Source organism: Podarcis cretensis, assembly GCF_951804945.1.
Source record: "Podarcis cretensis genome assembly, chromosome: 1".
NCBI lineage: Eukaryota > Metazoa > Chordata > Lepidosauria > Squamata > Lacertidae > Podarcis > Podarcis cretensis.
Genome location: NC_137170.1, coordinates 30887002 through 30914186, shown reverse-complemented (window position 1 = coordinate 30914186; position 27185 = coordinate 30887002). Strand labels below are relative to the sequence as shown.

The 27185-nt window shown below is 46.9% G+C and overlaps 1 protein-coding gene across 6 annotated transcripts in view; it reads left to right on the top strand.

Annotated features, from left to right (window-relative positions):
- Nucleotides 1-27185, top strand: part of TMEM63C (transmembrane protein 63C) — a 66402-nt gene that overhangs the window by 6843 nt on the left and 32374 nt on the right. For 2 of the 6 annotated variants that reach the window (XM_079971905.1, XM_079971904.1), the window contains exons 1-3: nucleotides 14114-14502; nucleotides 17824-17865; nucleotides 26293-26382. The gene's annotated coding sequence lies outside the window, so the exon portion shown is untranslated. Of the gene's footprint in view, nucleotides 1-14112; nucleotides 14507-17823; nucleotides 17866-26292; nucleotides 26383-27185 lie in introns of those variants that run through there. The other 4 variants (XM_079971901.1, XM_079971906.1, XM_079971902.1 and 1 more) reach the window with 4 other exon arrangements.

The window sequence follows — 27185 nt, the reverse complement described above, 5'->3', positions numbered from 1 at the left end:
TGGCAGGTTCAATCCTTTGCACCTCCAGTTAAAAGGATCAGCTAGGCTGGGGTGGGAGAAACCTTTTCAAGAGACCCTGGAAAGCCACTGCCAGTCTGAGTAGACGGGGCTGAGCTTGCTAGAACAGTGGGCAGGTAGTATAAGCTACCAGTCTAATTCATACAACAGAGTAGAAAAGAATTGCATTGGAGCTGTGCATTTCTTAATTCGCCCATCCTGCCCCTCACCTTTGTCAAAGCTAGGACGTCAGCTCCAGCATTCCTGCTTAGAAGTGGAGATTTGTTCCTTTGCTGCAGAAGAATAAATATCCTCTTCCCTCAGGTTTTCACTTGGAAGGCTCAATTAGATTTACAGTGTTGTGCAGACTAAAGCAGGGCCACAGACCCACATGCCTTTTCTTTGAGCATACAGAATTATACATTATTCCAGTGATATTGTTTTTCCTCCTCTCCTCTCCTTAGCAAGGGGAGGAGGAAGCCAAGTTTGAAAATGGTCTGTCAGTGTTTGTGGTTATTGTAAATTGCTGCGAAATAAGCCTCTTCACGACTATTTTCACTGTGGATTGACTATGGCATGATTTACTGTATTTTTCGCTCTATAACACGCACCTGACCATAACACGCATGTAGTTTTTAGAGGAGGAAAATCCGTAGGCATGCCACCCGTAGGCATTCCCTCCATAACACGCACAGACATTTCCCCTTACTTTCTAGGAGGAAAAAAGTGAGTGTTATGGTGCAAAAAATACGGTAAAATGGGAGCTGTAGTTTTTCACATGGACACAGACACAGTTGTTTCACAACAAATGCCTATCTTGATCTTTTAATCCTGTTTCAATCAAACTGTAAAAAGCGGAGGAAATGCTTGTTTTGGCAGGAGGATATTTCTGTCCATAATAACTGGCTTTGTTGTTACCACACTAAGAGACATCAGTTGCCCAAGACTATGTGATTGGATGGGCGCCAGGAGCCAAACATTCCTCTAGGCTTTAGGGTAAGTGTTGTGGCTCGATAGTAAAGCCACATGCTTTATATGCAGAAGGTCCCGGGTTTAGTCCTTGGCATCTCCAGGAAGGGCTGGGGGAGACTCCTGAATCCCGAAGAGCCACTGTTGGTCCACATATACAGTGTTAAATTAGATTAAAGGACTGAGTGGCTCAGCGTCTTCCTGTATCTTCCTATGTTCCCAGGAGCCAAATGTACCTGCTGTGGCTGGATCAGACTCCTGATCTGAACAGCAGCCAGCTGAAGCACACAAACTGGGAATGTGAACGTTGATGTTGTCCTTTTGTTTGCCGCCAGAATCTGGTCTTCAGAAGCGTGCAGTGTGATTGCAAACCCAAGATTTTTCAGGGGAGATGAGCATGACTCTTGGCCACTTGAGAAAAGCTGTGCATTCGTAGATCAGGGGGCTAACTGAGCCGGCGAGCTCTGATAGATTGCCTGTCCCTTGGAAAGGAAGTTTGCTTACCACTTAGGGGAAGTATGTAAACCTTGCTGTTCCATTTGGCAGGAAAGCGGGCCGGGATTTATGGGTTTGCACAGCCGTCACTGGAGCAGAGGGATCTTACACAGTCGAGCATTTAATGGAGTGATAAGGACTGCCTGTCTTCTCTGCGCTTGCTCTTGTTGAGGTGTCTGGAAAAGGTCGGAACAGAGCGTGCTGTTTGCATAACGCACGTCGGCAGCCCTCTCTGGGCTCATTTGTGAGCAGAGCCCTTCCTGGTTTTTTTGTTTTTTTAATCCTTTTTTGCTTTTCCTGGAAGCTGTGTGAGATGGAACCATCTATGCAAAACAAGGGATTGAGGCTCAGCTGAGTTGCCTCTTGTCAGTCTCCAAAAAAGGAGAGTTGCCAGATGCCTGCTCAAAATATAGCTTGCTTTTATGGGCAAGAAGAATCCCAGCGCACCTGGAAGCATTTCAAGGCTCTGCAAGGAAGGTGGAGCTACTAAGGGGGAAAGGGTGCAGAAAAAGGCATGTTTCAATTCAATGCCCTCTTGGCAATCAGGGTGCTGTGTTTTATTTTTAAAAGGCATTTGCTTAAATAGGCACTGAACCTCTAGCACAGGGGTGGAGAATCTCAAATGCGGACCCCAGACCTGGGGGAGAACTGACCTGCTTCTGTCCACCTGGCTTGGGGCGGGGCCTGACAGGGTCCATAAAGGACTGCTGCTGCTGCTGCTGCTGCTGGGCAGAGAGGGCTCCGTTTTTCCTTTTTAAATTGCTTTTATTTTTTATCTATGTCATTTTAAATTGTGATTGATATTCATGCTGTATTCTTAGTTTTAGATTTTATGATTTATGTGGAAATCGTTTTCCATTTGTTGTGTACTTTTTGATATGTTTTATTTATTGCTTATGACTTTTGTTATGTTGGTACAGTAATTATGTAAATATTGTTTGTTTTTAAAATATTTTTATTGGAATTTTATTTACAACATAACATAAACCCCCCACTCCTCCCAATACAGAAATCCACCATCATTAAACGTGAACATAACATAGTGAGCATAACTTTATTTATTTATTTATTTATTTATTTATTTATTTATACCCCGCCCATCTGAGTGAGTTTCCCCAGCCACACTGGGGAAACAATACAACAATGTTGTTGTTTAGTCGTTTAGTTGTGTCCGACTCTTCGTGACCCCCTGGACCAGAGCACGCCAGGCACTCCTGTCTTCCACTGCCTCCCGCAGTTTGTTCAGACTCGTGCTGGTAGCTTCAAGAACACTGTCCAACCATCTCGTCCTCTGTCGTCCCCTTCTCCTTGTGCCCTCCATCTTTCCCAACATCAGGGTCTTTTCCAGGGAGTCTTCTCTTCTTATGAGGTGGCCAAAATACAAAATACAACAATACAAACAACCAAATAAAAGACTTCCTTTATCCTGTAAATATGTAAATATTGTTATGTTGTAAGCTGCTTTGAGCATTGTTTTAACTATGGAAAGGCGGCATACAAATAAAATGATGATGATGATGATGATGATGATGACGACCCCTCAGTCTGGCCCTCAGAACCTTCCCTGGACCACACCCCAGGCTCTGCTCAACACCCTCCTTCGGTTTTTTCCTCTGGCTGGAATGTGCCCTTGAACGCATACCAAGGCCTCTTCCTTGCTTAGATGGAAATATTTACATGTAGAAACCTCTGACTTTTGCAGGGCTGGACTGCAGATACTGTACAAATATAAGAATCACTCCTGTTGCCCAAGCCACCACCAGCATGCAGCTGCAGGCCTCAGAAGGTAGCACTCGGGGGAAGGTGGTTGTTGGACTGAAAAAGCTTGCCACCCCTGTTCTACAGGCTCTTCTCTCTGTGTAGAATTAGGCCCCCAGCCAGGTGAGGATCGATGGCTGCAGGCCGGCCTCTGTTTCCTTCATGATCTAGCACCAGTGTAATGAAAAAATGTTTCCCCCCAAGAGATGCAAGAGAGTCTGTCCAACACCTCCGGGGCACCACCACAGTTGGAACTACCAGCTGTTAGGTGTGCTAGCTTTCGTAACCAGTCCATCTGCCAGTTGGATTATAGAACCATAGAGTTGGAAGGGGCTCCAAAGGTCATCTAGCCCAACCCCCTTTAGTGCAGGAATATTTTGCCCAACGTGGAGGTTGCCCAATTAATGGAGGTCAGCACGGGATTGGCCCAATCTGTGTGTGGCCTTCTTGGTGTGTGCAAATGGAATGGAATTCCTCTTCCATCCCTTGCCACCTCTTTTCAGTCTGCTTTCCCCCCTGTTGATCTTGCACTGCTCTTAGAATGGCAGTAGCTGTGGGAATGTGGAGCCTTGCTTTGTTGCTCCCCGAGAGAGAAATGTTGGCTAACTTTGCCCTTTACAGCAGCTACTACCTGATCACTTCCCAGTCTTGCTTAGGCGAGCTTGTTACTTCTACTGTGCGATGGATCAGTCATACATGCAGTGAGATGTCTCTTTCCCAGGAATCTTGCATTTCTGTTTGCGAAGGCGTTGGCTGCTTTTGCTGGAGCTGCAACATTGCAGGCATAAAGAAGGGAGGGTTGGGATTTGTCGCATGCTAGTTATTGCAGGCAGAGAAGAAACTGTTAGTTGAACCCATTGCACAAATCCACAAAGCCATTGCTGGTGATGGGAGAGTGGCTGGTGGAGTGTGGACCAATTTCTAGGCCACCTGCTGCAGGTTAGACCTCCCTGTGAAATGTGTGGGCAGGTGAACTCCTTACCGATAGGCAGGAGTCCGTTGAGTGAGTGATCTCCATGTAAACTGTGGGCATTTACATGTTACCCCGCTGCATGGAGCATTGCTGTAAGGAACCGCTTTTCTGCCCTCTGCATGAGAGTTGGGACAGTGAAATGGACGGTAAGCTAAGACTTTGAAGACCTTAAGTGCTGCTTTATTACTGCAGCCCTCTGCAATTGCATTAGGGCAAGAGATGCTGGAATGCCTTGGGGCTGTGCCAGCCTACCTGGAAGCCAGCCACACATTACATTGCAAGGTCCACTCTCATGAGTTAGCAAAAGCAGCCCAGACAGTGCAGGACTCCACCTCTTGGTCTGCATTAGAGTTACCGTATGTTGCCCCAACCAGAAGTTGCTTTAGGAATGACCCAGGTAGGTCTGGAAAACGTACTGGGTGAAGATTACAGGTGCTTTCATTCCTAAGCTTACTCAGAGTAGACCCATTGAAGTTAATAAACTTGACTAACCTAGGTGCATTAATTTCAGTGGGTGTACTCTGAGTGGGACTTTGCTGGCAGGGTACCTGGTTGCATGGACAGCCCTGAATGCATACTGTTTATATGTTCATCTAGGGAAGGGGTGGGGAGCCTCTGGCCTGCAAGACCGTCTTGGCCCACCAGGCTGTTTCTTGCAAACCACAGCCACCTGCCTATCAAGGGCGCTTGCAGCCAAAGGAACGCACACAGCAGAGGATTCACTCTATGTTGTCAAAGATAACACTTGCTTCTACAGCTGTGGGTACCAAAGTACACCAATCTAGCATCTAGGCAGCTGTTCCCAGGTCTGTATTCTATGGAACAGTTGCAGCAACTAGGGACCAGCCTCCCTCCACCAGTTTATGTACCTTCCCACGATGGTCTGTGCGTGCGTAGCCGGAGACTATGCCTGAGTGACAGCTGCCTCTGCTCTTCCCTCTTTAGCCCTCTCTTGGTTCTAGGAGACAGTGGTGCAGGAGAGAGGGTACGTTAGCAGCACCCGGCTCTTCACTTGCCTGGCTTGCCTCTTCTTCCAGCTCTGAAGCTTCCCCTGCCTCTGATTCTTGCCTCCTGGTTGGCAAAGGTCCCCCAAAACCCTGCCCCCCTCTCCCAAGTTAGACTCCAGCCCCCCTTCCTCCCCATGCATGCTCAACAGCATCCTGCCAGTCCTTGACATTGCACATCAGATGACATGGCTGATGATGTCAACTGGTGGGCGGGAGCGCAGGGTTGGCTGGGCTACCCTGTTCCCAGCAAGGAACAGGATTGGGCAGCCTAGGCAGCAGGATTTGATCTCTGCTCATCAGCCTTCTCTTTTAAGGGGGGAGAGATGGGGGGCTCCCCCCAAGCCCTTCTGTTGCCTCCCACTTATAGGAGAATAGAGCAAGTAGTAGGACCCAGTGACCTCAAAGACCCCTCCAGCTCTCCAGTTCTATTATTTATTTATTTATTTATTTATTTATTTATTTATGTAAACAAATAATAATCATATCCCTCTCCACCTTAGTTCCAAAGATGGGTTGCAACAGGTTTTTTTTAATCCATAAAACCAATAAAACTAAAACAACACAGAGCAGAAGTGAAAAGAATTTTTATCTAAAAAAAGTCGCAGAAGCAATAATAATAATAATAATACTAAGAGAACAATAAGAGCAAAAGATCATCAGCATGCACCAGAGATTAAAATGTGCTGGGGACACACCTCAAAAGATCCTAGACTCCATTAAAAGTGTGAATATCTAGCTGTGTTTCTATGTGGCTCTGAAGGACCATCCAAGAAGGCACTGAGGAAGTGTGCAGGGGGAAGGCCTTGCATCATCCAAGCGCCACGACAGAGAGAACCTTCCTTTGTTACCACCATCTCACTTCTGATGGTTATCCCAGGACATGTGCTGCCATGGGGGCCAGATTAAATCGACCCGCGGGCCGAATTGGGCCCCCGAAACTGACTTTGGACATGCCTGGGTTAGAGTGTTGGACTGGGACGTAGGAGCCCAGGATTGAAATCCCCACTCGTCTATGAAACTCAATGGAAGAACTTGGGTCAATCACTCTAGATCTCTATCTAACTTATCTCACAGGGTTGGTTGGTTGTTGTGAGGAGGAGAATTATGTATGCCACTTTGAGCACCTTGGAGGAAAAGTGGGATATAAATGTGATTAACATACATACATACATACATACATACATGACTTCCATAAATAAATGACTAGGTTTAGGGTCTGGGAGTGATTTACAGCTTCACCTCGGGCAGAAGGAAAGGAGAAAGCAATATCGGTATGTCCATACTTTACTCCACACAACTGTCGCAATTGCAACCATGGAATTAGCAGGGGAGAAATTTGTCCAGCTGTGTTTTGGCAAATGCAGTTTCCCTGCAGTCAAAGCACCAGCTGAAGTAAGGATATGTGGTTCTTCTCATATCAGATGGGCAAATTTTGGAGAACATTATCTGGGTTCTGCACTGCCATTTCGTTGCTGCAGTTTTTATAATACTCATCCAGAAAGGTCCAGAGATGCTCTTCAATAATATTCCTGCCTTGGGAAGGCACCATTTGAGCTTCTCCAGGTGTCTTAGCCCGTCTGCTGAGCGCCATTCATTAATAAACATCAGGAAGGCTGATCTCAGTGCAAAAAGCCTCAAAGCTCAGTCCTGACTGTTGCTTTCAGCTCCTGCTGATAGTGCTGGGAAATTGTTGATGCCTAATAAACCTGAGCGCTGCATATTCCCCTTGGAGAAGAAACAACAAAGCTGCAAGCACAACAGTAAGAGGCAGATGTTGTGGGGTGGGGGGTGCGGTTTGCAGAGAAGGGAAGCTTGTGGAGGAATGGATGTGATCAATAGTATTGTAACACCGATTTCTGTTGAATTTTGCAAAACAGACTGTGAACAGAATATCCAGGCTGGGAATATTGACTACAAAAATCAACAAGAGTTTTGCATTCCAGCAAATCGTCTTCCCATTGATGTTCTTTAGTGGGGCAAAATGTTAAATTTGAATTGGCCCTTAGGTGAGAAGCAGCAACAGACATATTACCAGGGCAGGATATTCTTAATGGGAGTGATGCCCTGGTGTTGAATCTCCATTCCCCGGGAGTCATGTCTCATTCCAGCTATCTCCTCCTCTGGATGAACCCAAAGTGGGAAGGAACACATCACAAAGACATGGCCCAATCAACCAGTGAGAGGGTTTTCTGTTGCAATCACTGATATCTGCCCTGATCCTTCTAAATCTGGGCTGGGAAACTTATGGCTCTCCAGATGTTGGTGGACTACAACTCCCATCCATCACCATTTGCCATGCTAACTGGGGGCTGAAAGGAGTTGTAGTCGAATACCAGAGGTTCCTCATCCCTTCCCTAGATTCTAGTACACTTCGTGAACTTGTGACGGGGCTGGCCCCACCACTTTGCCAGCTGAGACAACTGCCTCAGGCGGCAGATGCTGGCAGCAGCCCCAGCCAGCGCCATGCCCCCACAGTCCCTAAGTTACTCTGCCCTGTGCTCCCTAAATAGCCCCCAGGAACATTTCCTTCCTAAGCTGTCCTCGGGTGCAGTAGAGAAAGTTTCCCACCAGTGGTATTGATATAAGATTTAACAGCTAGTTCAGTTGACTTCTCTATAAGAAGTGGTGGGGAAGGTGCCATCTTGTCCTTTGCTTTGCTTCAGGTAGCAAAATGTCTTGGGCCAGCCCAGTACAGTGGTACCTCAGGTTAAGAACTTAATTCATTCTGAGGGCCGTTCTTAACCTGAAACTGTTCTTAACCTGAGGTACCACTTTAGCTAATGGGGCCTCCCACTGCTGCCGCGCCATTGCCACGCAATTTCTGTTCTCATCCTGAAGTAAAGTTCTTCACTCAAGGTACTATTTCTGGGTTAGCAGAGTCTGTAACCTGAAGCGTCTGTAACCTGAAGCGTCTGTAACCCAAGGTACCACTGTATAATTTGGCGGGGGAAGTTTCTAGGCTGTATGCATCCTTTATCCACACATATGCTGTTGCATCCATTCTCTTATGAGGTTGTGATTATCCCCGCTTAAAAAATGAAGCAACTCTGAATGTGCACACATAATTGGATCACCTCCATACTTTTTAGTATTAACCCACCCACCCCAATTTGTGGGTGTTTTGTTTTTAAGCCTAAGCTTTTAGCACATACCTGTTTCATTTAGTATTGCAGTGGATTAGTGGTATGTGGAAGGGAGCGGGTGGCACTGTGGTCTAAACCACCAAGCCTCTTGGGCTTGCCGATCAGAAGGTTGGTGGTTTGAATCCGCATGACAGTGGTGAGCTCCCGTTGCTCTGTCCCTGCTTCTGCCAACCAGTTCAAAAACACACCAGTGCAAGTAGATAAATAGGTACTGTTGTGGCAGGAAGGTAAGCGGCGTTTCTGTGCGCTCTGGCACTCATCACAGTGTCCCGTTGTGCCAGAAGCAGTTTAGTCATGCTGGCCACATGACCTGGAAAGCTGTCTGCAGACAAACGCTGGGTCCCTCAGCCTGAAAAGTGAGATGAGCACCCACCCCATAGTCTCCTTTGACTGGACTTTAGCGTCCAGGGGTTCTTTACCTTACCTTTACCTATGTGGGTTAGTAAAGGTACCCTGCCCGTACGGGCCAGTCGTGTCCAACTCTAGGGTTGCGCGCTCATCTTGCTCAAGAGGCTGGGAGCCAGCGCTGTCCAGAGACACTTCCGGGTCACGTGGCCAGCGTGACTAAGAGGTATCTGGCGAGCCAGCACCAGCGCTGCACAGGGAAACGCCGTTTACCTTCCCGCTGGTAAGCGGTCCCTATTTATCTACTTGCACCCGGAGGTGCTTTCGAACTGCTAGGTGGGCAGGAGCTGGGACCGAACGACGGGAGCTCACCCCGCCGCGGGGATTCGAACCACTGACCTTGCGATCAGCAAGCCCTAGGCACTGAGGTTTTACCCACAGCGCCACCCGCGTCCCGTCCTTATGTGGGTTAGTGCTCTCCTAAAGGTATCTGCGGCTTTGGTGCTCATTTCCAATGCCTTTCACAGGCACGTAGGTGAGGGATTGTGGGATGTGCATCACCTCCCCAAACCTCTCTGAAAAGGGATGTTTTTGTTGCCTGGATGTTTTAAAGCCCAGCTGCCTTTGTACATGCGAGAGTGAAGCTGGGAATGGCAAGACGTTCTGCCTGGCGCTTCTTAGTCAGCCCACACCCGCCCACACAAAAAGAGAGACAATAAGCCTCTCTACGTCAGCTGCTAGGAAGCAGCGTTGCTGAAGGCCAATTGTTGCTCCCATAAGCAACATGTGGAGATCTGAATTGCCATGCCTACCCTTTTAGCAGAGATTTCATACCTCCTGCCCTGCTTTTGACAAAGCCCCTAGCAAACCCCTTCTTCCATACACCCCGTTGGAAAGAGCGTGTGTCTGCATTCATGCCCTCTGCCCCGTGATGTTTGTTCCTCCTTGTTCTGGTACACATCAGGATTACAGTGTGATGGTTGACGTTGGCTACTTCAGCAAGGATGGTAGCCTTTCTTTCTTATAGCACTGTGTGCCACAATGCGATTTGCGGGGATCCAAGAGAAAGAAAGGTATTTAAGTTGCAATAAGAGTTACTAGCAACCCTGGATCTTCCAGTCCGGGATGCAGTGGGGCAACCAATGTTTCATTACCCTTGTACAATGTTATGATACAGTCACACCTGTTGTACTGAGTACAGTTCTGGCTACTGTGCCTCAAAAAAATATTGTGGAACTGGAAAAGGGTGGTGGGTGTTTTGAGAGTGGTGGGTGTTTTGAGGGTGGTGGGTGTTTTTAAGGGCAATCAAAATAACCAGCAGGCTGGGACCACTCTTCTTTAAGGAATGGTTACAGCATTGGCAGCTCTTTAGTTTATACAGAAAGGTGACAAGGCGGGATCTGTAGATGGAGAGAAGTTTTTCTTCCTCATAGTTCCAAAACTCAGTGATGCTGAAAGGTTCAAGGCAGAAATAAGAGATTCTTCTTCATGCAGCACATACTAAAACTATGGGATTCAATACCTTAAGATGTAGTGATACCAACCATCTTGGACAACATTCAAAGGGGGATTAGAGAGCAGGGGTTTTCAACCTTTTTGGGTCCGCGTCTCCCTTGACCAACTGCATTCTTTCTACAGCACCCTTGTGGGGCTCAGGTTATGTCACCCCTTGCTTGCAGAGCTGGCAGCCCCATACCCGTCCCATGTGGAGTGTGCCCTCAACCTCCTCTCCTCTCCCCTCTCCTTGGGAGTCCTCTGGATAGCCACACCTGCCACCCCTGGTCTCTGAGCTGCCCCCCTGCCCCAAAGAGAGGTGCCTCCTCACACTGTCCCACAGGGACCTAAGTAGCACCCCCTGGCCAGCCCCAGAGGCACCATTCACCTGGGGAGCTTGTAGCCAGGGCTGCTGCAGCAAACAGCTGTGCAAGCATTCGGGAGGCAGAGATGTGAGAGAGCATCAGAGGAAGGGAGGGAAGGAAAGAGGGACCACACTGGCCTCGGCACCCCTGACCATTATTCAAGGCACCCCAGGGTGCCCCACACACTGGTTGAAAAGCACTGGCATAGTGGATAAAGCTCTCAGTGGCTACTCATCTTGTTATCTAGTGTCAGAGATAGGACTTGGACAAGTGTTGCCGCATTCACATCTTGCTTGTTTGTGGGCTTCCCACGCATATCTGGTTGGCTGCTGTAAGAACAGAACGCTGAGCTAGATTGGCCTTTGGTTTCACCCAGAGGGGTGCTTAGGACTATAGCAATAACATTGCCAGCAGGGAAGGAGGAAGGGCCTTGGCTTTGGGGAGGGCAGTTCAAACATTCTGTATCAATTGCTAATCAATCTGGGTGCTACTTCTGGGGGGTGCCAGACTCTGTGATGCTGCAAAAGAGAAACTCTGCATCTCTGCAATAGTCGGATGATTAAGTTGTGAAGTCACAGGCAGAACAGTGCCAGGACCCTGCCATGGGGAGCTTGCCATCTAATTAGTTAATGTTTGCTTGGTGCTTTGCTGATGTATCATGCAGCAGTTGTACTAGGCATTCCTGTTGTCAAGGTACAGTGCATACACAGGAGGCTATTAATAAGCAAAACCAACAAACGGGGAGGAGGGGCTTCTAAGAGGCTAGGGGCAGATGGCTGTCCTCTATAGTCCTGCCTAGTGGCTGCTGTTGAAAGGTTTCGGACAGAAGTCCACCAACCACCTGAAGGCACCACAACATCCTTGGGCACATCCCATGGTGATTGTCAAGGTCCCCTGTCCCTTCCAATTGTTTATTTTTGCAATTGACTTGTTGTTGTTGTTGTTGTTGTTTGGGGGGGTGCCTGCTTGTTTTTTCCTCTGTGTTGCATTTATTTTGGGTTCTGTGTAAGCGTTTTCCCATCTGGGGACTCGTGTTTCTGACCACCACCCGTTTTTCTTCTGCAAAATGAATGTTTCGTTTTGCCCAGCCCATGAGATTTTCTTTGAGGGTCATCTCGTCCAACCCCTCGCAATGCAGGAATATGCAGCTGTCCCTTACAGGGATTGAACCTGCAACCTTGGCTTTATCAGTACCACACTCTAGCCAACTGAGCTATCCAGCTGCCTTTAAATACATTGGTACCTCGGGTTAAGTACTTAATTCATTCTGGAGGTCCGTACTTAACCTGAAACTGTTCTTAACCTGATGCGGCCGCCGCGCTGCCGGAGCACGATTTCTGTTCTCATCCTGAAGCAAAGTTCTTAACCCGAGGTACTATTTCTGGGTTAGTGGAGTCCGTAACCTGAAGTGTATGTAACCTGAAGCGTATGTAACCCGAGGTACCACTGTACTAAAGTGGGCTGGGGAACCTTTGGCCTGTGGCCTGATTAACCCACAAGCCTTGGAGGTTGGCCCGTTGGGCTGTTCTGGGCAGCTCATGCCTGGCTTTCCCCTGCTCCTGATTCTTCCTCTCAGTGTGTTCCCAATTATTTCTTTTCTTTGAATGAAAAGCTCACCAGCATTCTGATGCAAAGGAGCACACTTAGAGTGAATTCAAACTGGCATCCTTGGTGTAAATGCAGCAAATGTACCTGCTGTTGTGAAGTGTGAATCAGCCTCTAATTTGAGCCTTAGAGACTGCATTCTCTTAAGTCCTGGCCAAAGAAAAGAGGCGGAAGCATTTTGACTCCTTAAAATCAAAGGCTGGTGAACTTTCCTCCTGTTGGGATAGGTGAGCAGGAACAAACAGTCTTGTTTACTCTGGGATGGTGGTGCTCACAGCTCCATAGAGAAAGGCAGCAGCCCATGAATGATGACCCAAGTTATTCAAGAAAGGTGTGAGGTTGAAATGCCCTTATTTGCATTGACAAGGAGGCAACCTGGAAGTAATATCTGAATCAGGTTTGGGTGAGCAATCCTAGGTGTGCCTTGGAGGAAAGATTGGGAACACGTCATGTAGTCTTTAATAGGCAGCCGATTAAATTCATTGTGTAATCACTGTATTCATCCCTAGCTTGATTAATGAGATGCTTGTGCTAAACAACATGATGCCTCACTGTTATTATGCAAATCTGGTTTGACCATGTACAGTTGTGGTTGCCATACCTCAAAAAGGACACGGTAAAGCTGAGGAAGGATCAGGAAAGGGCCCCCCAAATGGTCAAGGCTCCTAAGCAAGCTTCGATAGAGGCGTGGAAGATGGTGCAGAGAAAACAGATAGAAAAAGGTTTTTCTTCCTCTCTCATAACACTAGAACTCAGGGCCATCCAGTGAAGTTGAGTGTTGGAATATGCACGAACAGACCAAAGGAAACAGTGCATTGTTTAATTGTGGAATTTACTACCATAAGATGGTAATGATAGCCACCAACGCAGATTGCTTTAAAAGGCTGTTAGACACATTCATTGAGGTTATAAGGCTATTTTATGCATCCACTCCCTGAGACAGTATACCTCTGTATACCAGTTGTTTGGGATCACAAGTGGGGAGAGTGTTGCTGTGCTCAGGTGCTGCTTGCAGGCTTCTTATGGGCTTCTGGTTGACCATTCTGAGACCAGGATAGACTAGACGGGCCTTTGGTCTAATGCAGGGTTTCCCAAACTTGGGTCTCCAGCTGTTTTTGGACTACAACTACCACCATCCCTAGCTAGCAAGACCAGTGATCAGGGATGGCGGGAATTGTAGTCTAAAAACAGCTGGAGACTCAAGTTTGGGAAACCCTGGTCTAATCCAGCAGGACAGCTCTTATGCTTTGCACTACAGTTCCCATCAGCACCAGACAGCATGGCCAGTGGTCAGGGATGATGAGAGTTGTAGCCCAAAATGTTTAGGTTGGGGAAGGCGGTACTAAACTGAGATCAGAAACCAGGTGGATGTCACCGCTAGGTCTGCACCCAGGCTTCTATCTCTCCCCTCTTAGTTGCTGTATGAAAGATAATAATTTCTCTGAAGAATCCGAATAGGCTCGATGCAGCACATCAGGACAAATGCCTGCCAGGTTTTTGGACTGGTAATACAGTCTCTGGTTGTGACACTTGATGGTCCCTAGGGGCAGAGGCACCAGGCAACTTATAAGGCCCAACTCGCCCCCCCCCCCCCCCCCCGCTTGCAAATTGTGACCTAGCTGTAGCCGACAGCCTTCCCACTCCAGGAATAACTGAACGGCAAGTGCTGAATCAGATGAAATTGATGAATTACTGCAGTGACAGGGGGATGGAGGGGTGGGGGAACTCTGTGTGTATGTGCTTGGCGTGTCTGTGTGTGCAAGAGTCCTCCCACACACTCCCTGGCTGATTCTAAGTGCCGGGAGCTGTGCTCCAGCTAAGCATGGTGTATAAATGGCAAAGCTGGGAGAGAACTGTTCTGCGATGGCAGAAGCCCATCTGAAGTGACGGAGGATGCTGATTCTTCTCCGGGGGTCTCTGCTTCCTGGAGCGGGGTTGTGCTGCGTTGTTAATTAGAAACCCTCTTCTGGCAGCTGAGCTTGACCCATCCTACCTCTTTCCTCCGCCAACCAACGCAGGGTTTGTTTCCAGAGCCCTAAAAGGAAAGGGCTGGGGAAGGATGCCAATTCTTCATGCATCATAAGCTGCGTATACAACTGTAAAGGCCTCAGATGTACTGACAGCAGCTTCCCTTTTGTGTCTCCAGGGCGCTTAGGGCACAGCTGCTGCCGCCACCACCGCCACTTCATAGCAAGAATCCAGACTCCAAGGCTTATTCTGGGAACTTCGTCAGGACCAACTGAGAGACAAAGCCTTGTGCGAACCAGGATCCAAGCATTCCCTTTTCCCCACCCGGTTAATCCCAGTGGCATTGTTATCTGTGTCTAAGCCTGTCTGGCAGTTTTCCCCAGGTATGTAGCAATTTTAATAAGCTTTTCTTTTTCGTGAGTGAGGTTTAAGCTTCCAAGTGCCTAGTGTCTCTTAAAACTCCATTGTTTTGTTTATATTGAAGTCTCACGTCTAGTTTGGCTCCGGGTGTTTCACGCAGTTTAGACGACTGAGGATTTTGATGTGCCTTTCAGCCTTGTAATGAGGCAGTGCCAATCTTTTGACGTGGGCACCCATTACATTGAGAAGCTGACACACTCCACCCTTAGTAATATCCAAAGCTGGCTTACGCGAAGTCAGACCACTGACCCATCTTAGCTTAAAAAGTGCCTAGGCTGATTGGCAGGAGTTCTCCAGACAAGGGCCCTTGCAAGCCTTACCTAGGAATTACTGGGATTGTACCTGTTGCCTTCTAATGCAAAGCATGAGTTCTACCACTGGGTTATGGCCTTTCCCCCCTAATGATGGTGCATGGAGTGAGGTGCATGGGAGCTTAATGGTGGAGAAGCTGCTTCCCGGGGAATTTTGGGCTTGGCAGGAGAATGTATTTTTGACTGTGTTTTTTTATTTCCCTTGTAATTTAGTTTTATGATTTGGTGTGTTTTCTGGTTTCATGTGTGGTCAGGCGCTTCAAGTCCACCTCAGTGGGGAAAGAGCAAATTGCAACTCGTAAAAAATAAAATGTGTGTTCTCTGGAAAGAGCTGATGATTTTCGTGCTTAGGAGAACGTATACTAATCCTACAGAGGAGTCTCAAATATACAAGTGTCGAGTTGTTGCTGTTTTAAAACGCTGATTAGTTGTTAAAAGGTACCCAAAGTTAAGAGAATTTGTAAATTATGCTTTTTGGGGGGTGGGCCTGTAAACATAGTGTTGTTGCTCTTTGATTTGAAAATTACCATGTTTTAGTGGTGGAAAATATCAGCTTATTATTCATTTATTTATAGAATTTGATAGTCACTTTATCTTGACCAAGGCAAACCAAAGCAACTTACAACTAAGTGGACAATGTTGGTTGCTCCAAGTCACAGGCATGGCCAAACTTGGCCCTCCAGCTGTTTTGGGACTACAACTCCCATCATCCCTAGCTAACAGGACATGTGGTCAGAGATGACGGAAACTGTAGTCCCAAAATAGCAGGAGGGCCATGTTTGGCCATGCCTGCTCCAAGAGGGGCTGTCTTGATCCTTTCAGTTCTGAAGAAAAACAGCCCACTGCTTTCCTATACTAAAGGAACCTCCTTCCTCCTCCAAAATAAAAATAAAAATGGGAGGCCCCCATGCAAAGGAAGGAGCTCACAGAGGCAACTAACTGAGGACTCCCTCAGTCCTGGAGTCGGCCTAATGGAGTGCAGTCTAAGCGCTCTCTGAAGAACACAGCTCTTGCTAGATGAGCCAAATCTCCATTTAGTCAAGCATTAAAGCATCCAACGAGGGCCAGGAAAACACCTCTGTGAGTGGACAAGCAAACGAAGAAGGTGTTGGTGTCTTCTTATGGCTGTTCCTCAGAAGGAGCTGGATTTGAGCACCAAGAACGCTGAAGGCCAAAATACGGGGTTGCATGGGGTTTGGAGTTACCAAGGGAAGTTCTACGACTTCTTAACTCTAAAAACATTTCAGAATGGCGGGAAAACATTTGCAGGCCGCGGTATATCGTCAGTCACCAGTGCAGGAGCTGGGTTTGCACCTGCACCCATAGAAGCACCCCTGGCTCCCATAGAGTCCCATTCCTGCCTCTTCTCCCCCACTGCCCCAGTCAGTCCCCTGCTGAAATTAGAAATTGAGAAGGTAAAGTCTTGTCTGCTCAGCTGTACTTTTGAGGAAGCTCATCTGCCCCCTTGAACTGGAAAAAAGAGAAATGCCAGGCCTAAATGCTGGCAGGGAGGAGGGAAAGAGAGTGCGCATGTGTGTGCGCATAGTTGCAGGGCAAGTGTGTGTGTGGCTCTGGTAGGTCTGCGATACCATGGGAGTTGCCCCATTTTGCAGATGTGCCCATGGGCCTGAAAAAGTGGACGATCCTTGTGGGTACAAATTCTCTTCCCCGGGGTAATGGACCAGAGGATCTTTAAAGTTATCCTTTCAGCCCAGCTTCCCCTGCGATTGCACCCACATGGATCTCCAGTAATCATGCTCTAATTAAATGAAAATGGGCAGTTGCAGTCTGAGCAGTAGGGTTTTTTAAATTGTTCATTACTATTATATGGATGCTAACTACAGCTGCTGAGCTCATTTACGTCCCACATAAACAATTAGGACTAATTGACTGCTAATTATTCCAAGAGAAATGTATAGGCTGGTGAATATCACTTAGTTCCTAGCCAACTACTTTTTTTTAATTAAAAAAAACCAAGATCTAAATACAAACTTGCACAGGAAAGTAAAGGGGTCCTGTGTCTTGTGTGTACACATAGTCACACATAGTGTGGTGCAGTGGTTGGGACAAGGGAGACCGGAGTTCAAATCTCCACACTGTCTTGGAGCTTGCTAGTCAATACCTCTCAGGCTGGCCTACCTCACAGGGTTGGTGTAAGGATAAAAGGATGGTGCAGAGAACCATGTACAGTGGTACCTCAGGTTAAGTACTTAATTCGTTCCGGAGGTCCGTACTTAACCTGAAACTGTTCTTAACCTGAAGCACCACTTTAGCTAATGGGGCCTCCTGCTGCTGCCAGAGCACGATTTCTGTTCTCATCCTGAAGCAAAATTCTTAACCTGAAGCACTATTTCTGGGTTAGTGGAGTCTGTAACCTGAAGCGTATGTAACCTGAGGTACCACTGTATGTCATTTTATTTGTTTTGGGAGGGGGCAGGGGAAGGAAAGGCAGGTTATAAATGCAGCAAGTAAATAAATTCACATTCTGTGCTCCCTTCCTGATCTCTTCAGTGCTAGCTTGGTTAAAGTGTTCTGGAGCAACTTCAGGGAGGAAGCTACTGCTGGGAATGTGAGAAAACCAAGCTGCACTGTGGATATAAGGAGATCTCAGCCAGGAATTCATTCAACCAGGGCTAAATGTGCTTCTGCTAAGATGCTCTTCTCCTCAAAACAAAACAAAAACAGGAGCCTGATCCTGCTGTTTTCTTGGAGAAACTGCCCTCTTAGCTGGGGCGTGTTAATGCATAAATAGGTGTATCATAAACAAACATGGGAAAAATTAGAGAAATAGGCAGAGATCCTTTGGAGTGTTGAATCCTTTTGCAATTGGACTGTGACATGTGAAAAGAGATGAGAGATTATTCTACAATATCTTGTTTCATGTCCCGTTTTCGTACTTCTGTATCGCTTGCAAGCTATTGGGTATGATTTTTTGTTATGTTTATTTCTCCTGTGAGTTCATTCCTCTCTTAGGTTCAGAGCCAGCCGTTCAACATCCAGCAAGGTCCACCCCAGGCAAGTACACACACTACCACAACTCAAGTGTAGCTAAGCCAATGATCCCAGGTCCAGCCTCTGTGTGTTTTGCACAAGCATGACACGGCATTAAAGAGGATGTTCTTGATAAACATACAGAGAGGGCAACTATCCCATTCTGTAGACAAGCCCAAAAAACATGGGATGGTGGGACCTTGTATGTACTGGGTTAGATTTATTACATTTCTGTATCATTTGCTACTAATAAAAAACCTCTCAAGGTAATTTAGCCGGGTAAAAAATAGAATGATAAAATCACATTAATAATGCCTGGGAAATAAATAAAAAAAAACCCCAGCTTTGCCTGGTGCTGAAATAATTGCAAGGTACTTCCTAGGGAGGGGGCTACCTCAGAGAAGGCCTAGTCTGTCATTGCCACCTTCCTTTGGAAGTAGCGCACAGAAAAGAGCCTCAGATGATGATCTCAGGGCCTGGGCAGGTTCATACTGTAACTTTATCTCATGTTTAGAATTTCACTCATGGCATGGGTGCCCAAATGGCCAAATGCCATGGGTGCCAATGCCATCTTAGGCTTTGATTCTTTGTAGAGATGTTATGGGGAACAGGACTGCTTATTTGTACAATATCATCCATAAGTACGTTTCTCAGGGGAAAGTAAATATTTATTATGGGAGAATGAGAAAGTAGAAGGATTCTCAAATAAGAGCAAGAGAGAACTGATGAGAGAAAACAGATCAAGTCTGGTTTGTCGACCTGGGAGCTGTCCACCCAAGTGTTAAGATTGTGAGTCACTTGTCCTAAAGTGTTTTTGTGTACTGTTTCCAGTAGCCTAGCCCAGTGGTTTTCAACCAGTGTGCCGTGGCACCCTGGGGTGCCTTGAATGATGGTCAGGGGGGCCTTGGACAACACTGGCATCTGTCCCTCTTTCCTTCCCTCCCCCCTCTGATGCCCTCTCATGTCTCTGCCTCCCAAAGGCTTGCACAACTGTTTATTTCAGCAGCCCTGGCTATAAGCTCCCCAGGCGAGTGGTGCCTCTGCAGCTGGCCAAGGGGTGCTGGTTGCCAGGAGCTGAGGCAGCCCGGGAATAAGCAAGCGAGCAAGCTGGCAAGGGAGTGCAGCCAGCCAGCCCTTGCTGTTGGGAATGGACAGACAAGTGCCAGGCTCCTGTGGGGCAGTGTGAGGAGGCACCTCTCTTTGGGGCAGGGGGAGCTCAGAGGCCAGGGGTGGCAGCAGCGGCTGCCCAGACGACTCCCAAGGAGAGAGGAAAAGAGGTTGAGGGAACACTCCACAAGGGAGGGTGTTTGAAAAAGGGTGAGAGGCTGCCAGCTCTGCAGGCAAGGGGTGACATAACTGGGCTCCTGAGCCCCACTGGGGTGCTGCAGAACGTTGTTGGCCAAGGGAGCCGTAGAATCAAAATAGTTAAAAAACCTCTGGCCTAGCCAAATATAGAACGCACACGTGGTGTCTGTACTGATGAGTACATGTTTGGATAAATCATGGCTGTTTCCTCAGAAATGCATGCAGGTGGGAGCACATTCCTTTCAAAATCATGTGAGTTGTAATGGGGGGGGGAGCCATAGTCACACAGGGCTTTTCGTAAGTGTGAGTCACATTTTGTGTCATTGTGCAAGAAGCATTTTTGTGGATGTCAGAACCTGGGGGAAAAGCAGACCTATGCAAGGAGAAGCTGGGGGGGGGGGAGGAAGGAGGAGAGAGGGAACATCAAAATTAAATGTCTAAAACCTCAGTTTCTAACACTGGTACCTTCCAACTCCATAGTTCTATGATTCTATGAAACACAGGTTTGTTATGGAGCCCAGATCATATGTCACTGTTTGTGGTTCATTTCCTGTCTCGTTTCAATTTCCCTTTACTCTCATTTGAAATCTCATTTCCCTTTACTCTCATTTGAAATCTCAAAAGTTATTGACCCAGTCAAGACGTGGTCGCTTTGTTCTTTTCTTGGCAAGTGAAAGTGAAGCGTGCTGGAGGTCAATGCTGCTTTTATTCCCCCTCTCCCAGTTGCTGCATGTCATGACCTGATGTTTGTGCTGAGCTCAGCACTGAGGCCTCTATTGAGACATCTTTCCCAGGCAGTGCTAGCTATCGATTTGTCTGCGATGCTGAGTCAGTGTAACCAGCTAAAGGCTTCCCTTCCCTCTTTCCCTGGGGGTCTCCACTGACCTTGCGCTCTCAGCAACCCAAGTCATGCACACGGCTGAGCTTCATTCATTTGTCAAGGCTCTGGGCAGCAAAGAACAGCTAATCCGAGATGACCCCACTGCCACACGCTGCATTGCTACAAGATGGAGACCTCCCACTCAGGCATGTCGAAAGACCAGAACGGCAGGAGCAGTGAGCTCAGAGGACAAAACCAAAGCATGAGGAGGAAGTTGAGCATATAACTGACATTTAGGGCTCCTAAAAATCAAATAACATTTGTGCTGAGTTTTGTGCTACCCCCCTCGTAAAATCTAATTTAAACTGACTTTGATCTGCAATCAAATTACATTAATATTGTCTCATTGCAGGGGAGGACGGTTATGAATAGAATTAAGAAAACAAGCCAGTACAACTTGCTTGGGCATATTCTTTTGAGTTTTCTTGTAATTAGCTTTTGTCACATCTTCCTATTCTGTCATTGTGATTATTTGTTGAGTCTGGTGCTAGGAAGACTTTAAAGTGGCTTTTGGAGGATGCACACCCACGACAGACTGCATGTTAATCACATTTGGAGGTTTGATTATAGGTATTTGCAATCCCCCCCAGCTGGAGATGAAAAATAAATATACCTCCATTCAGAATAGCTCAGATTCTGGTCTAAAGCAATGTTTGCCTGAGGTTGTTTGTCAAAGAAGCTTTGTAGAGTGGCTGGGGAAACCCAGTCAGATGGGCGGGGTATAAATAAATTATTATTATTATTATTATTATTATTATTATTATTATTATTATTATATTGCTATTGTTATTGTTGTTGTTGTTGTTGTTGTTGTTATTATCAACCTTATTTTGTTCATAAAAGCGTAAGTTTTTCTAAAGTGGTACCAGCTACTTTGGCTTGTCCCATTATAAAGGTTGAATGATAGAGACTGAAGCAATTTGCTGATATAGTACCTGTTTCCTAGAATCCAGCATCTGCAAGGCTCTAAATGAGGAGGGGGCTTTGCCAAAATGAAGTGAATTGATGTGGATACATAACTTACCCAAATGCATAGTTAAAAGTTAAGATTTAATAAGGGCTGTGATATAAGAAAAGGCTGTAGTGAGAGTGCCTTGCAAGCAAAAGATCCCAGATTCGATCCCTGGCAAATCCAGTTTGACACCATGGAGAGCTATTTTCCAGTTGGTGCAGAGTTTACAGTATAGACAGTAAAAAGCTAGATGGACCAAATTTCAGATGTAGTAGAAGGGCAGCTTTACTAAGTCGGTCCCTCTCTTTAAAATAACATCCTTGCCAACAAAAAATACAGCGGTGCCTCGCAAGACGAAATTAATTCGTTCCGTGAGTTTTTTCGTCTTGCGAAGCACGGACTTTGGAAAAGCTTCAAAAAGCACCAAAGTCTTCAAAAACCTCAAAAAAGGCTACCACACCGCGTGCTATGAGTTGCTCCTCGAAGTGAATGCACGGTTTTAAGAAAAAGGAAACAAACTTGCAAGACGTTTTCATCTTGCGAAGCAAGCCCATAGGGAAATCCGTATTGTGAAGCAACTCATAAAACGAAAAACCCTTTCGTTTTGCGAGTTTTTCGTCTTCCAAGGCATTCGTCTTGCGAGGTACCACTGTATTGCAAACCGGGGGGGGGGGGGGCAATCCTTCTGTGAGTCATATAGGTTCTAAGTGACATACATACTGTAAGGACCTCATTAAAACGCTTAATGAATAGTGATACAGATTGATGACCATTTACACCTAGGGGAAGAATAAATGGTTAATGGGCAGTAATTCTGAACTGGTACTAGCTCCCTTCTGTTCTTAGTTTGTTATACTTAATTTTTGCAATTGTACACTGGTTACATGCACCAGGGGACCCAGGTGGCGCTGTGGGTTAAAGCCTCAGCGCCAAGGCTTGCCGATCGAAAGGTCGGCGGTTTGAATCCCTGCGGCGGGGTGCGCTCCCGCTGCTCGATCCCAGCGCCTGCCAACCTAGCAGTTCGAAAGCACCTCCGGGTGCAAGTAGATAAATAGGGACCGCTTACCAGCGGGAAGGTAAACGGCGTTTCCGTGTGCGGCTCTGGCTCTGGCTCTGGCTCTGGCTCTGGCCAGAGCAGCGATGTCACGCTGGCCACGTGACCCGGAAGTGTCTCCGGACAGCGCTGGCCCCTGGCCTCTTAAGTGAGATGGGCGCACAACCCCAGAGTCTGTCAAGACTGGCCCGTACGGGCAGGGGTACCTTTACCTTTACCTTTTTACATGCACCAGAGTCTTGCTGATTTGTCGTACTGCTTGAATCTAAACACAGCACTTGGGAAATAAGCTGTACTGTTTGTACTTAGAATTGGGACGCTAAGCGTGCGTAAAATTTGGCACAGGTTAGTAGGTGGCCAGTATCTCATGACATCTGTCATGCTATTTAGGAAATGCTTCTTTAACAGTTTCCAGGTACAGTGGACGCTTGGGTTGGGAACATGATCCATGCAGGATGTACGTTCGTAACCCGCAGCGTTTGCAACCTGCAGCGGTGTCTGCGCACGCACGGGTTGCGATTCGACACTTTTGTGCATGCGCAAAGCGCGATTTAGCTCTTCTGCGCATTCACGACCGCCGAAACCCGGAAGTAACCCATTCCGGGAACTTCTGAGTTTCGGTGGTCCATAACCTGAAAAAACGCAGCCTGAAGCGGCTGTAACCTGAGGTATGACTGTATAGGGAAGTTGGCCTTTCTGGTGTTGATGATTTGCTTTATTGTATTGTCTGAAACAGAACAGCTATGCGGTGCAAAGTGACTTTGGCCACATTCGCAGAATACATTCAAAGTGCTATGATGCCACTTTAAGCAGTCATGGCTTCTGGGAGCTGTAGTTTATTAAGGGTGCTGAGAGTTGTTAGGAGAACTCTAATTCCCCTCTCCCCCCACCCGCCAGCTACAGTTTCCAGAGTAGTTTAACAGTGAATCCCTCATATTAAGGAACTCTGGGAATCATAGCTCTGGGAGGGGAATAAAATCTCCAGCACCCTTAAACTACAGCTCCCAGAATTCTTTGAGGGAAGCCATGCCTGTTTAAGGTGGTACCATAGTCCTTTATGGTGTGAATGTGGCCTACTGTTTATCAGTTCAAGTGAGAACTGGAAGGAGGGAATAAAGGGCAGGACCTTGAGAAAAGCCAATGGAAAAGAAGTATAAATGGAAACTGATGAGAGGAATCTTTGAGCCTGGCACAGTAGTGCATTGCATAGTAGTAGTTTGCATTGTTCCCCTTGTGAGTGTCTGTGCACTTAGCATTTTGGATGATTTCCCCAGAACTGATGTAGCTCTTCTGTTTGCATTGTTGAGGTAACCAAGGTTTTAGTTTAGGAAAAACTGAGCCAGAGGGATGCCTCCGCATTTGTTTTGTGAGAAGGGACGTAGGAGACAGATTGCTCTGAAACAGACTGGATATTGCAGGGAAGCAAGATTGGTATTCGGTAATATTGTTTGGCTGACTGAGGAAAGAAGGTCAGTGCTTGTGGAATCCCCTCCAACAACTTCAGAGCACAGATGGAGAACTGCATATTTGCACATTCCCCCCAGACTCTCATTTGAGCTAACTAGGAGTGCAGAGCTCCCAAGAAATGAGATTATATTCTTAAAAATCTCTCATTAACATAATTAGCAAGTGTCACCAACCCTGGTAGATCTGACAGGAAGGCTCAGTGGGAGTTCAAGGGAAGACAAAGAAAAGGAATATTGGTGATGTGGCAAAGCTGTGTCTACTTCAGCAGGAAGAGGCAGGAGTCTTGATAAAAGGTAAAGGTACCCCTGCCCGTACGGGCCAGTCTTGACAGACTCTGGGGTTGTGCGCCCATCTCACTTAAGAGGCCAGGGGCCAGCGCTGTCCGGAGACACTTCCGGGTCACGTGGCCAGCGTGACATCGCTGCATCTGGTGAGCCAGAGCCACACACGGAAACGCCGTTTACCTTCCCGCTGGTAAGCGGTCCCTATTTATCTACTTGCACCCGGAGGTGCTTTCGAACTGCTAGGTTGGCAGGCGCTGGGACCGAGCAGCGGGAGCGCACCCCGCCGCAGGGATTCGAACCGCCGACCTTTCGATCGGCAAGCCCTAGGCGCTGAGGCTTTAACCCACAGCGCCACCTGCGTCCCTTAGGAGTCTTGATACCCTGGACAAAAAGGATAAGAGACATCCCAACTCTTGTTTTCTACTCCATGCCTATGAGCATTTGGTTTTGATCAGATCTGTAAAGTAGGGAGAACGGGATGCACCTAAAATCAGAATAGAAGCTGCTATGTGCGCCCCCTTTATTTTTCTACGCAAAGATGCTTCTGTGTGTGAAAATGTGTGAAAATTATTAGTGCTTCTTAATGTGTGACGGTCCCACATACTTGTATAGGGAAGGTATAACTGGCTGCAGTTTCCCAGCATGTGTACATCACATGTAAACATTGTGAAGCCTCAAATGTTGAGGCTGCTGAAGAGGCCAGAGCCCATGTTGGCTGAGAGTCCTGGAAGACCTTCTCTCTGCCTTGCAGGCCTTTTTCCACCTGGCCTGGGAGGTCGGGGCCCGGACTGACTCCAACTGCAAAAGCTGAGGCTGCGGATCAGACACTTGGGCTGGGGTGTTATTTGGCAGTTTAGGGGGGTTGTTACTGTTGAGTTTTGTATCTTTATTTTAGATCTTTCCATTTATGTGGAAATTGTGCAGTGTGGTTGTGTCTTTTTTAATGTTTTATTTATTCTTGGGTTGCTTTTGTTATGTTGTCGTTATGTATTTTTTCATGTTGCAAGCCACCTTGAGCATGATTTGATCTGAGGAAAAGTAGCATAAAAATAAAATTATATATGTATGCAAACACACTTGAGCCAATTGGCCATTACCTCTTGGCCTAACATGCTTCATAGGATTATTGTGATGGTAACACCCATGGAAGAAGCCATGGAGGGTGCTTTCTTGCATAGGAAAACTATAAACTGTGGAAACAGCCTGAATGCTGACCCTGAAAAGCCTTCTCTGTGCCAGGGAAAAATAAACTCAAAGCTGCAGGTTCCTAGGAGTCTCTCTGGTCCAGACGCTCTCTCTGTGAGAGGGTCACTCTTGTTAACAAAAGGGGAATGAATTATGCAGCAATTGGCAGTGCCAGATGGCGACTTCCCTTCTGTTTACATAAAGAGGGGAGGAGAGAGAAGGCAAGCACAGGCAGAAAGGAGCTGCACACTCAGACAGAGGGCAGACTCTGCTGCCATTTTGAAAGACAAAAGAGACTTATTTCCACTGCCCATTTGAAGGAGGGAGTTGGCTTCCCTCTGTCTTGGGAGACAATGGAGGAGTGCGCCTTTCGGGGTGAAGTAAAACTGTTGGAAGGTTACAGCGCCTGCTGTGGCTTATAGAGACCGATAAGGGAGAGACATGTTTTGTTGCAGGTGGGGCAGATGAAGGTGCCTGGTTGTGCTGCTGCAGATGCACCGTGGCGTTTCTTCTCTCTGTGTTCCTCCCATCAGTCATTCCTCCTCAGGTCACTGCTATGGATACACAACCTGACTGTCTGTTGAAAGAGGGAGACTGTGGCCAGACCTTCACACCATACAGTTAAAACACTATGATACCACTTTACACATGGCTTTGCCGAAAGAATCCTGGGATCTGTAATTTGTTAAGGATGCTAAGAGTTGTTAGGAGATCCTTGTTCCCCGCTCAGAGCTACAGTTCTCAGGGTGTTTGAACATTTATTTCCAAATTAGGGTGCTTCACACATACTTATTGTTTTATTTCATTGTGTTATATTTTTTATTTTAAAAAAATATGCTGGCTTGGTTTTTTAACTTTTGAAAGTTATTTGTATTTTTAATAATTATTTTATATTGTTTCATGTAAATCAGAAGTTTTTGTTGATTAAAGAGTATGTAAATCGTGTGCATGCATGCCACTTTTAAAAAGCTTATCACACGCAGCATGCAATGAGTTTAGTGAAACGAATTTGCTGTGTTTGTTCTACCTCACTGCCAACCATGTCCTGTTTAGGTTAATCGTTAGAAACAAAGGAAATTGGCAGGTGAAAACAAATGCTTACAGGCCTGAGCAATTCAGGGGCTGGCAATTCAGCTGGATGTCTGAAGATCTAAGCAGGACACTCCTGGCTCTCAAAACAGATGTTTGTTTTGCAAGGGTTGGTGGGGTGTGGCAAGACATGTTTCACTGGATTATTACAAAGAATGATGTAAAGAATACCAGAGGGCATGTACAGCTCAAGTCACTCAGTTTCCAAAACTTATTGTTTGTTTTTGTTTTGTAGCGGAGCTCAGACGGACTCCCACCGCAGTGGTGATGATGGCTGATCCTGGTGTCTGGAACAGAGTCTAAATCTGGGAATGACGCTTCTCGGGTATGAATAAAAAAGAAACCACAAGTGTAAAGAGGATAGAGGATAGGCTCCTAAGTCCTTGTCATAGAGCACGATGCAGAGCAGCAATGGGTGGTGTTGCACTCCTGCTTGTGAGCTTCCCACAGGCATCGAGTTGCCATGGAGGACAGGAGGCGGGACTAGATGGGCCTTTGGCCTGATCCAGCAAGGAGGGCTCTTCTTAAGTGAGTTCACTGCAACTGGTGCTTTGCCTCCTCCCCGGCATTGGGACCATTTAAGAGCTGGTGGAAAACAAATACAAGAATTGCTTTTCTGGTTCAGGCTGAGGTGTATGTGATCCAGCAGCCTATTGTTCATTGTTCTTGGTGATTTCAGAGTGAACAGGGCTGTACCCATGTCTTAACAGTTTAACTCCAAATCCCATCCTCCCTCCCTGACCGTTGGCTGGGCTGGCTGGAGCTGATGGGGGTTAGAGTACATCAAAGTCCAGAGGGTCATAGGTTAGCTACCCCTGTTTTAACAGATGGGAGACAAGACACAGACCAAGTAGTTAGTGCAATTTCACCCATATTTCCAAATTACACCAACACTTTGCTTCTCCATGGTCTTTCTGCTGTGCTTCACTAAACTATGGTTTGGCTTATCTTGTCATCCAAACCTGAGCTTGTGCTTTAACTCTTCTGGACAAACCAGAAGCTGTAAGCTATAGGACAAACCTTGCTTACAGCTTTTATTAGTCTGGAAATAGCCCAGATTCAGATGACACACTGCGCCAAATTGTGGCTTAGCACAGTGCGGCAATGGACTGACCACAGTGCAGAGTA